General features: G+C 40.2%; 1 long non-coding RNA gene across 1 annotated transcript; it reads left to right on the top strand.

The window, feature by feature from the left end:
• The first annotated feature begins 226 nt into the window (after positions 1–226).
• On the top strand, positions 227–9,616 carry LOC122557693 (uncharacterized). The gene is made up of 3 exons (XR_015760125.1): positions 227–280; positions 3,941–4,036; positions 7,897–9,616. It is a non-coding gene; the product is annotated as an uncharacterized LOC122557693 (long non-coding RNA).
• Positions 9,617–12,825: the final 3,209 nt, after the last annotated feature.

Genomic DNA, 12,825 nt, shown 5'->3' with positions numbered 1-12,825 from the left:
TAGAGTTGGGGATTACACGTCAAAATGTTTATTTTTGCCTCTGTTTACATGATTATTTAGTTGTATAGTTGTACAAATGTTTATAATTATTTTGTTGTACGATTGCCGATGTATGGTTCGTTAGTTGTGTAGTTTCTTATGTTTATATGGTTATGTAAATTTAAAATTCATTCCATCAATATTTCGCAATTCGGCGGCAAGTCGCTTGCTGCGTCTGCGCAGCTGCCTAGACGTGCCCGCGCATCCACCGAAAAACAACAGAGAGGGCGCGGAGCCGACGGTGAGTATATCGGGGCAGGAAAGCAGGGCCGGCGAGATTTTAAACAGAAGTGGTGGACGGATTAAAGAGGGATATCAAAATCCAACATGTTTCACCAACTGTTTGCCGACTGCCGACGGCTGTTGATCGGTTGGATCGGGCAGACAAAATGACCTTGAGCATTGCTGCTATGACAATGCAAGGCCCGGATGTTAGCCGGTTGAACGGCCAGTCTTGAAAGCCCGGATGTTCCTGGGGTGGGTGTCTAGTATTGGTCAGGAGATAGAAGTGCTGGTCATTGCCTCTGAAACCGCTTTTACTGATGTTTTTAGTTGTTAGCGAGCCCTCTAGCGAGAGAAAACAGAAAGTACGTTCCAACTGAAAAGGAAATGAACTTACATTTTTGGAGCGCCTTCTCTCGGAAGTTGTAGTGTCATACAGTATAGAAACAGGCCCTTCGGCCCACCATGTCTGTGCCGACCAGCAGCTACCAACTACGCTAATCCCATTTACTTGTTCTTGGTCCATAGCCAACTGTGCCTGGGCATTTTAAGTGCTTCTCTAGATGCTTCTTAAATGTTGTCAGAGTACCTACCTCCACCACCCTCTCAGGCAGCATGTTCCATGTTTTTACCACCCTCTTGAATTTTTTTTCTCAAATATCCTCTAAACCATTGACTCCTTATCATGAACTTCCTTTTGAGATCTCTTCCAAAAGATTACATTTCTGACAATGCAGCACTTCAGAGTTGCTTTATATAGATGCAGGAAACTATACAGACACAGCAGGTACCCATGGATGATTGGTACATATTAATAAAACCCTACCTATGCTGAAGCAGAAATTGGACAAGATTTTGTATCAGAAAGTGTTATGGTGAGGAATTGGTGATTGGGAAAAGGTGAGAGGTAAGAGTAGAGCAGTGGGGAGTAACTTTGTGCCTGCAGGCTGAATGACAGCAAGTGTGATACAGGAGACCATTCAGATGATAGTAGTAAAAAGGAATGTAGAACTAACAACTAACAGAATAGTTAGGGGGACAAATACCATTCTCTCCAAATATGACTTTTTTGTGGTTGTGGACGGTTGTGGTATCTACCTGATGTCAACAAGTTTAGTTTCTCTCTTAGAAGACAAAAATCACACGACACTGGGTTATAGTCCAACAGGTTTATTTGAACTATTGGACTATAACCCAGTGTTGTCTGATTTTTGACATCATCTCAGCAAAAGAGTTTAGTTTGTGAAACTTGCATACCAGGAGAGTTTGGTTAGAAATCTGCAGGATAGGAGAATGCAGAACAGTAAAGTACTGAAATAGGCCCATTGGTCCACCGTGTCTGCGCTGACCATGATGCCATTCTAAACTTAGGCTAGTATTGGAATTATGGTCTCTTTCCTATCAGAAGGAAGTTGTGAAATTTGAAAAGGATTCAGAAAAGATTTGCAAGGATGTTGCCAGGGTTGGAGGAATAGAGCTAAGGGAGAGGTTGAATAGACTGGGGCTATTTTCCCTGGAGCATCGGAGGCTGAGGGCTGAACTTATAGGGGTTTATAAAGTCTTGAGGAGCATGGATAGGATAAATAGACATGGTATTTTTCCCAAGGTGGAGAAATCCAAAACTAGAGGGTATAGGTTTAGGGTGACAGGGGATAGATTTAAAAGGGACATAAGGGGCAACTTTTTCAGGCAGAGGGTGATGTGTGTATGGAATGACCTGCCAGACGAAGTAGAGGAGGCTGATACAATTACAACATTAAAAGGCACCTGGATGGGTATGTGAATAGGAAGAGTTCAGAGGAATATGAGCCAAATGCTGGCAAATGGGACTAGATTTATTTAGGATATCTGTTGGCATGGACAAGTTGAACCATGATATATCTCTCTAAGACTCTATCATCCCATCTGCCTGCACGTGTTCCATATCCCTCTATTCCCTGCCTGTTCATGTATGCCTACATGCCTCTTAAACATGGCTATCATATCTACTTCTATCACCTCCCTGGTGGTGCGTTCCACCCTCTACCAACCTTTGTATAAAAAAACACTTGCCTTGCATAACTCCTTTAGTTTTTTCCCTCTCACCTTAAACTTACTCCCCTTAGTCTTTGATATTTCTCTCCGGGAAAAGGACTGCCACTATTCACACTGTGTTCCTCTCATAAGTTTACATACTTCTATAAGATCACCCCTCAGCCTTTGATGCTGTAGTGAAAGTAATTCAACCTCTCCTTGTAGGTAATACACTTCAATGCAAGCAACATTCTAGCAAACCTCTTCTGTACTATCTCCAAAGCCCCCACATTGTTCCTATAGTGTGGAGACCAGAATTGCAAACAATACTCCAAATGTGGCCTAACTAACCTCAGGGTGGTGAAGAAGGCATTTACCACACTGCCTTCATCAGTCAGAGTATTGAGTACAGGAATTGGGATATCATGATAAAGCTGTACAAGACGTTGGTAAAGTCACATTTGGAGTACTGCATACAATTGTGGTCACCCTGTGAGAGGAATGATGCTATTAAACTGGAAAGGGTGCAAAGAAGATTTACAAGGATGTTACTGAGACTGGAAAGTTTGACTCGCAAGGAGAGGTTGGATAGGCTGGGACTGTTTTCCCTGGAGCGTAGGTGGTTGAGGAGTGACCATATAGAGGTTTATAAAATAATGAGGGGCCTAGACAAAGTTGATAGCCAAGATTTTTTCCAGGGTGGGGGGAGTCCAAAACTAGAGGTCATGGATTTAGGGTGAGGTGAAAAATTTAAAAAGGGGCCTAAAGAGCTCTTTGTTTCACACTAAGGGTGGTGTGTATATGCAGCCGGAGGAAGACATAGAGATGGGTACAGTTACAACATTTAAAAGACATTTGGACGGATAGGAAAAGTTCAGAGGGTTATTGCCAAATGGAACAAGTGCAATTGAGGAAACCTGCTCAGCATGAATGATTTGGGTTGAAGGGTCTGTTTCCATGCTGTATGACTCTATGACTGTAAAGTTTAAAACAGCTCCAAAAGAGAATGCTGAAATCAGTCATATTATCATTATTAAATAAATGTTCTTGAAATGTTAAGCTAGTAATTCAATCTAGTTTATTGTTCATCACAAAATCTGAAGTTGCCTTGCAGGTTCTAAGATGTTGTTCCAGAGAGCTATTCCAAGCATAGTCAAGAAATTCACCATCTTTTTGAAATGTTCTAATCTGTTATATTTCGCAATTCTACCCACAACATTCTCCTTACATGCATACTTCTCATTGATTCATCCTTAATTGTTACCCCTTCATCTGAACCATTGTTCTTAACTTTCTATAAATCTGAGACCTCAGTAAAGTTTAGACTTATTCTTGATCAATTTGTAGCCTGTGTCTCAGTAATAGTTGCCATGTCATACCATAGAAGTTGAATTTACACTTGCAATTCATTGTTTGTTTTCATACACTACATGTTTGTATAAAGACACTGAATCAGACAGACATACCAGAAAGTCAGTCTCAATTCATGGTCAGTGCTAAATTAATCTCCAACAGTAGGTAGGTGGGTACACTGGTCTACTTTCTCTGTCTGAGATTGAGTTTGGTTGTAATGCCCTTTTTGGTGAGTTGGCCTGTCTGCATTTACCACAGTTGTGTATTTAAAAATGGATACTCTGTGAGATATCTGGGTTGTCATCATCTGTAGAATCGTATATCAGAACCAAGTGACTGTCTTCAAGAGAAAGGGAGGAAACTGAAGCTGTAAGTGAACACCTGGAGAGCCCAAGTAAATATATGCAGGGTAATGCATTTTTAATCTTTACTTTTGTAAGAGGATTTTGTAATCAGTGTAACAAACGACCTAAATTTTGGAAATGAGGGAGTTGTTTATTATTACAGAGTGAGGTAAACTTATTCCATTTCCTTTCCCATTTGCCTCAAGAAGTCACATTGATTTCATTAGTGTGCTATTTTAGAATTTTCAGCATCAAAACAGGCCATTCAAACCTTCATGGCTGTCTGAAAGAGTGATCCAATTCATTCCACCCTGCTGCTACATGACCATGTATTCTAATTACACAATAATAGGAAAACTGTAAGCAGCGTAGCAAAACACAAAATTGATATTTATAGCTTAAGTGAATAGGGAAAAACAATGGTAAATGGATTTCAGTGTAGTCAAATGTGAGCTCTTAGGCCTTGGAAAGGATAGAACAGGCTACTTTCTAAATGGGGAAAAGCTAGAAACAATAAAAATACTTCGGGTTTCAGATAGTTGGATCATTCAAATGTCACAAGAGTGTACAAAATGTAATGAAAAAGATAATAGAATGCTGGCCTTTGTATTCTCATCCTCTAGAAGTCAAAGTATGGGTGTACAAAATCCGGGTTAGACAATACTGAGCAGTTGTCACCTTTTCTTGGGTGGATAGCAAATATTAGTCTTGAAGGGAGTGCAGTGAAGATATACCACAGTGATACTTGGACACGTTAAGTGATGAGATTACACAAACTAGGGTTGTTTTGGAATTTAGTAGGTTTAACAATATTTGGTCAAAGTTTTCAAGATAATTAAAGGAACTAATGGAATTAATGGAACAGGTAAAGGGAAATGATTTTTGTTGGTTGGAGAGTCTGGAACTAGAGAACTTGTATTAAAGTTAGAGCCAGTGATTGCAATATTGTTGTAAAACAAAGAACTGTGGATGCTGGAAATCTGAAGCAAAAACAGAAATTGCTGGAGAAACTAAGCTGGTCTGGCAGCATTTGTGGAGAGCAAGCAGAGTTAATGGAACCTCAGAAGAAGTATTATATCCGCTGAAGGTAGGGCTTGGAGATATTGAACGGAGCACGGGAGTGGAGCTTAGCAGGAGAGAAAAACTGTTGGGCAGGCAAAGGGATGTATAATGGTAAACACTGGAGAAAGAAAAGCTGATAATAGCCACCATTAGTAGGTGAAAATGGATTGGCAGTGCTGAAAGCAGCCCATGTTATAAGAAGACCTGGTGTATGGAGGCTTGGAAGAAGGTGTTCAGGCCCTAAAATTATTGAACTTAATAGACCCCTGAAGGCTGCAGCATCCCCTCGTGGAAAATGAGATACTGTTCTTCCAGCTTGCGTTGTGCCTTGCTGGAGTACTGCACCAGGCACAATTCAGAAATGTTGGCCAGGGAACATGGTGGCAACCAGAAGCTAAGGGTCATTCTAGTAACGCAATGTAGTTACCCAGTTTGCGTTTTGTCTTCCCAGTGCAGAGGAAACCATATTGTGAGCAGCTATTACAGGAGATTGAGTGAAGTGCAGGTAAATTACTACTTTACCGAGAAGGTGTGTCAGGAGCCTTGAATAGTGAAGAGGAAGGATGTAAATGGTACACCTTCTGCAATTGCATGGGAAGTTGTTGTGAGGAGTTGTTGGGAATGGAAGAGGAGTGAACCAAGGTTCCCCAGAGACAATGGTCCCTATGGAATTCTGACAAGGGAGAGGAATATGGTTCTTGTGGTGGCATCCCAGTGGAAGTGGCCGAAATTATGCTGGTGGAGTGGAAAATGAGGAGAAGGGAGGGCCTATCGGTGTCGTGGGAGGAAAGAGAGGTTATGAGTGTGGAACTCCAGAAAAAGGGTCTAATGCAGTTAAGGATTATATAAATGATGTTGGGAATCCTCTGAGAAAGATGGACATTTCTGAGACCCCCTGTGGAAGGTAGCAGCATCAGAATAGATGCAATGGACACAGAGAAACTAGGAGAACAGAATGGAGTCCTTAGAGGAAGCAGGATGTGAGGATGTATAGTCCAGATAACTGTGGGAGACTGGGTTTGTAGTGATGTCGGTGGCCAGCCTACCCCCAGAAATCAAAACAGGTGTCGAGGAAAGGAAGGGAAGAGTCAGAGATGGTCCAGCTGAAAGTTAGAGCAGAGTGGAACTTCAAAGCAAAATTGATAAATTTGACCAATTCCAGGTGGGGAGGGAGAATGAGAGAGGAAGGTAGCACCAATGATGTCATCGATGTAACAGAATAAAGAGTTATGCGGAGGGACTTGAGTAGGATTGGAACAAGGAATGTCACCCTACAAAGAGACATGCATAACTGGAGCCCATGCAGGTATCCATGGCCACACCTTTGTTCTGAAGAAAGTGAGAAGAGTTAAATGAGAAATTGTTCAAAGTAAGAATGAGCTCAGCCAGGCAGAGTAGTATGGTGGTAAATGGTTACAGTTCAGGCCTCTTTTCCAGGAAGAGACAGAGAGCAGTATTGCAGACAGGAAACTCTTTTGCACACAAAGACTAGTGGAATTTAATATTTTCCTAATCAATCTGTTCAGAGATATTATGACACACTTCTGGAGCTGGTGGGTCTTGAATCTGGCCTTAGAGGTAGGGAAATTCCCACTCCACTAAAAGTAGAATTTAAAGCTCCCTTCCTTAATTGATCAGATGTTAATTTTGAATCTATTATTTGACAGATTTTTTGTGAAGCAAAGCTATTAAGAAATATTGAACAATGGTGGGAATATGGATTTGGGTCACAGATCAGTCGTGATATCTTTGAATATCTGTAACAGCTCAAGAGGCTAAATGACCTACTGTTATTCCTATGTTTCTAATCCTAAGGATAGCCAACCTCTCACAGGAATCACTAAAATTTTTCTGAATGGGTTACTGAAGCATATGTTATGAATGTGTAAGGGGACAATACCTTTAAGAGAGTTAAAAGCTAGCAGAACTATCTGATACAGCACCAAGTGTTCTGAACATGGTAACATTGTAGCATTTGATTGAACAGCTAGAGTAACTGGGTTGCCTGGAGACAAAAACACATTCAAATTCAACCAATCAGTTTAAATTATGCTCTAAGATACCAAACTCCAATCAAGTTTGAATTTAGTATTTTGACACTATTTAACACCAATGAAATGATCCGATGCTTTGGGGTATGAAACTGAAAAGAAATTGAACAATTGGAGGAGAAAAGATCAACAAATGTAGGCTGCTAGTAAGAACTCTCTGAGGTGTACCTGTCTAGAGAAGGAGTTTGCACAGGAAAAAGATCACCACTGACTGGAGAGCAAATCCACAGAGGAAGACACCAAGAGAAGATTCAACAGCTGGCTGGTTTTGAAATTTGAATTTTTCTTTAAATCTTAATCGGGGGTTTCGGGGGGTTTTATTGGACCAGTATTGTAGTGGGGAAGGTAAAAGATAGATTTAGATAAATGAGTTGTAAATAGTTGTTAGTTAATTATCCTCTGTTAGACTTCAAAAATTTTACTAATGACTTTTGGGATAGTTCTTTGCCTCTCGAGTTTTCACAAATTACAGCACGGGGTGAATCTTGTCTGTGTGTCGGCTTTAAATTAGCAGAGGGGTTTACCCTGTGTCATAACACACAAATGAGAGTAATATGTGAAACTTGACAGGCAAGTCACCTATGCTTATTCTGTCCCAGAAGTGATAAAATTCAGAGCTAACTCAGCCAGTGTCTAATATGTCTTGTGATTTGTTGATACTAGATATAATGGTAAATAATTTCTCAGGAGCATTTCGTCTAAATCAGCAGCTTCTTTTATCCTTAACCATTTGCAGAGAATCCATGTTTGTGAGGAGTATTCAGCATCTAGCAGAAAGATGTATTGAGATTTTTACTGTAATTTTTATGCAGATGAAGCCTTAAACACAGCTTGCAGAAATAATGGCCGCAAAAACTGAGCCTGTTTTTTTGACGATTCCTAACCAGAAGACATCTCCAACACCTGTTGTTGAAGAAGAACCATCTGTGGAAGAGAATTGTTGCCACTGGCTGGGTTTTTGGTATGGCTGGTGGGTGTGTTGGTGGGCTGGATTCTTCATTATTTCTGTTCCTATCAGTTTCATCTTCAGTTTTCTGGGTCGAAAACTCTGCTGTTTAATCTTAAAAGCATCCAGAAATCTATGCTCATGCCCATTAAAATTGAAGTTCAGTTCTTCAATAATTAAGGGTTTGGAGAAACAGGAAGCAAATAATGCAGAAAATCTTTTAGGATGGATCAAAAAATGGAAGAATCTGATGCCAGGAATTATCCTAGGAGCAGTTATTGGAATCTTCCAGATAGTAAATTGCATGATGTATCAATATCAAGTTGGAGGAGCCATTTTTGGAATAATATTTGGATTTCAGTTAATGGTGCTTAATGCTTATATTTTAAAATTGTGATCTAACACTATGTTGGGATCAAACCTTCACCAAAGAAGAACATTGTGGATATTCTGTACTGATACTTTAAGCCTTAAAAGGAGTTGTAAACAACTATAACCTTAAGAATCTCCAAAAGATTTGCACTGTTACACTGTACTTGCCAGCTGCAACGTATGAGGTTTTTAGTCAAATTAAACAGCATTTCTTTTGCTGCTTGCAGATTTTCAAAACTGAGGATTGCACCATAGTGTATCATTTTTATATTGAGGTCAAATAATTGGTTTTGATTTACTGAGTGTGACTGACTGTTTCTGATCTTGTAGAGAAAAAAAATGGCCATCACAGGTGTATCGGATGTAATCACCTTGAGACATTTGTTTTTTTTAATTTTATATCTTGTGATGTTACAATAAAAGGTTCTGCTATGTTTTCAAAGGGTCTGTGCTCCAATAAATATACCTGGATCTTTCTGCAATCCTTAACAGCTTTTGTAGAGGTCATGGAAAATAATTTCAGTATATGAATAACAAGAATTTTAATATTTTAACTATTCTGCACGCTTTGCTTGAAAAGTGCTTTCAATTATGTATGAAAAGCAGTTTGTATGTTATCTCATGAAATAATATCATGCATGCTGTTTATTTTTCTCACTTATGAACCAGGGATTATGTTAAACAGTGAACTTTAGAATAATGCCAGAAATGTATTAAAGTTTTTTTTAATCTTGTTGAAGCATTGCATGCATGGATAATATTGTGATGACTTTGATCAATTTGGTAAACATGTCTGCCTTAGTGGATAAAGTTTAATTTTTTTTTGCTTATACATCAGGATATTCTCTAATTAAAATAGAAAATGGCAGGATGTATGGACAGAGAAACAGCAAGATGTTCTTTCATAAGAATAACATTCTCTGTATTGCCTACAATTAACCTTTTCACTGCCCTTCAGTGCCAATGATGGCATTCTGTGCTCCAATTTTGTAAATGCTTCTCTTCAGTTCCATTGAAGGGACATAAAAACACTTTAGTGAAATGTATTAATGTACCTTAGTCTTTTTAAGTATTGCTGCAGAGCTGTTTTCTATGCGAGTAATTCCAAAAAGTGCTTCTTGATACCATTGGGATTAAAACTTCACAATTTTTATTGTCATGTTAAAGCTGTGTTCTGTAAATTAAGAATTAAACAGGTTCAACTTTGCAACAGGGCAAGAGTGCACTTGTCTGAGACTTCTAAGCATCTTACTTATGCATTCTAACAAATAATGTTAACTTATAGTTTTGTAATCAAGATCAATGGAAGAAAAGCATTTCTGCATACAAGTCAGTTGATTTATATTACCATAGAATTTGTCTTCTCCTTTCTCCACCTCCCACAAAAACTAAAAAATCTTAAGCAAAGAAATTTCACTCTTAAAATGTCTGATGTCTCACTGCCAGTTGGTGTTAATTGTATATGCACACATTAGCTCAAAGAATATGCTTTTTCATCAGACTATGTCCTAAGAAACCCAAAAAAATTCAGAGATTCTTTTGCCAGTCAGTACCATCACTTACTTAACTGACCAGACCTATTTCAAAAAAAAGATAATTTCTTATTGTATGGTACTGGTAGGTTCTATGTATATTTCAAAGTGGTATGATCATAGTGGAGACTATTAATTTTTGCAAAGAAATGTCAATTTCAGGTTTTAAACTAAAATAGTCACAACATAAAGTTTTAAGCAAAATCACTGCACAAGAGAGTGGATTTCTAAATATTTAGTGAGGCAAAATTTCGTCAGGGATACTTAGCATGGTTTTGTGCGAGAAAAGTCGTGTTTCACAAAATGTTTTTAAGGAAGTTATCAAAAAGGTTGAAGTGGGGAGAGCAGTAGACATTGTTTACTTGGACACACAAACCACTCTTTGTGTAAAAGGATTTTCCCTCAGGTCCTTATTAAAACTTTTTCCTCTCACCTTAAAAATATGCCCCCTTAGTTTTGAACTCTCCCACGTTCAGGAAAAGACATTTGCTATTCATCTTATCTATGCTCCTCAGTGTTTTATAAACCTCTTTCAGGCCACCCCTCAACTCCCTACACTCTAATGAAAAAAGTCCTGGCCTATTTTACTCATTCAAACCCTCCATTCCCAGCAATATCCTGTTAAATCTCTTCTGAATCCTCTCTAATTTAATAATATCCTTCCTATCCAGAATAGGCATGACCAATGTCCTGTACAACCTCAACATGACTTTCCAACTCATATACTCAAAGGACTGAGCAATGAAGACAAGCGTACTAAATGTCTTTTTAACCACCCAGTCTATATGTGACTGGAAATTCACAGAATTATGTACCTGAGCCCCGAGGTCACTCTTCCGCAATACTACCCAAGGTCCTTGTTTGTTGGACCAAAATGCATTTATCCTAAATTGAACTCCATCTGCCATTTTTCAGCCCACTGACTCATTTGAAATCTTAGAACATGTTCTTCACTGTCTATGCCACCAATTTTGGTGTTTCCGCAAACTTACTAACCATGCTTTCTATATTCTCATCCAAATCAATTAAGTAAATGGCAAACAAAAGAGGACCCAGAATCAATGCGTTTTGAACACCATTGCATTCCAGTCTGAAAAGCAACCTTCTATCTCCAAAGGGTCAGTTAGACTCGAAACATCAGCTCTCCTTACAGATGCTACCAGACTTGCTGAGATTTTCCAGCATTTTCTCTTTTGGTTTCAGATTCCAGCATCCGCAGTAATTTGCTTCTACCTCCATACTCTGTCTCCTGTTTTAAGCCAATTATGTATCCAATTGGCAAGCTCACCTGAATCCCATTTGACATAACTTTACTAATTAGTCAACAAGGACAGAACGCCCCTGGTGCTCACCTTCCACCTTACCAACCTTCGCATAAACCAAATCATCCAGCGACATTTCCGCCACCTCCAAAAATACCTCACCACCAGGGATATATTTTCCTCCCCACCCCTTTCCGCCTTCCGCAAAGACCGTTCCCTCCGTGACTACCTGGTCAGGTCCACGCACCCCCCTCCCCCTGCGCCCATATCACCTCCCTCACCTCCATCCAAGGCCCTAAAGGAACCTCCCACATCCATCAAAGTTTTACCTACTCATCCGCCAATATCATTTATTGTATCCATTGCTCCCGATGCGGTCTCCTCTATATTGGGGAGATTGGACACCTCCGAGCAGAGCGCTTTAGGGAACATCTCTGGGACACCCGCACCAATCAACCACACCCCGCCCTGTGGCCCAACATTTCAACTCCCCCTCCCACTCTGCCGAGGACATGGAGGTCCTGGGCCTCCTTCACCGCCGCTCCCTCACCACCAGACGCCCGGAGGAAGAACGCCTCATCTTCCGCCTCAGAACACTTCAACCCCAGGGCATCAATGTGGACTTCAACAGTTTCCTCATTTCCCCTTCCCCCACCTCACCCTAGTTCCAAACTTCCAGCTCAGCACTGTCCCCACGACTTGTCCTACCTGCCTATCTTCTTTTCCACCTATCCACTCCACCTTCCTCCTTGACCTATCACCTTCATCCCCTCCCCCACTCACCTATTGTACTCTATGCTACTTTCTCCCCAACCCCACCCTCCTCTAGCTTATCTCTCCACCCTTCAGGCTCTCTGCCTTTATTCCTGATGAAGGGCTTTTGCCCGAAACGTCGATTTTACTGCTCTTCGGATGCTGCCTGAACTGCTGTGCTCTTCCAGCACCATTAATCCAGAATCTGGTTTCCAGCATCTGCAGTCATTGTTTTTACCTAATTAGTCTACCATGCAGAACTTCGTCAAAGGCTTTACTAAAGTTCACGTAAACAGTGTCTATCGCCCTGTCCTCACCAATCTTTTTGGTTACTCTCTGCACCGTCCTCAGAGAAATCCACCCAATCACTTATACCAAGTGGGCAAAGGGAGTTAGTCACAACTATGTAGAAGAGCAGGCAAAAGGAGGACCCAAAGACAGTAACAGCTTTCCTTCAAAGTTAAAAATCACACAACACCAGATTATATTCCAACAGGTTGATTTGGAAGCACTAGCTTTCAGAGTGCTGTTCCTTTAGGTCCGAAAGCTAGTGCTTCCAAATAAACCTGTTGGACTACAACCTAGTGTTGTGTGATTTTTAACTTTGTACACTCCAGTCCAACACCAGCATCTTGAAATCATCTTTCCTTCATAAGTGGAGGCAGCCTGACCTCATTTCTTCACAGAAGCAGGCTGAGTTTCTGTATGAGGGGATCCGTTGTCAGACCCTCTTGGTGCCTCAAAATGAACATAAATAGTTTTCTGCTTTAGTGGAAAATGCCTTGGTTTTTGTAACTGTAAAGAAGCTCTGAGAAATGTCAAAATTTTAATGCTTTGTTTCTTTTTTGCAAAGTCTATTTAAGTATGATCTAAAAC

The sequence above is a fragment of the Chiloscyllium plagiosum genome, unplaced genomic scaffold, assembly GCF_037043375.1.
Source record: "Chiloscyllium plagiosum isolate Xiang-an unplaced genomic scaffold, Cpla_swu_hap1 HiC_scaffold_18, whole genome shotgun sequence".
Lineage (NCBI taxonomy): Eukaryota > Metazoa > Chordata > Chondrichthyes > Orectolobiformes > Hemiscylliidae > Chiloscyllium > Chiloscyllium plagiosum.
This window is presented reverse-complemented; position numbering and strand designations above follow the sequence as displayed.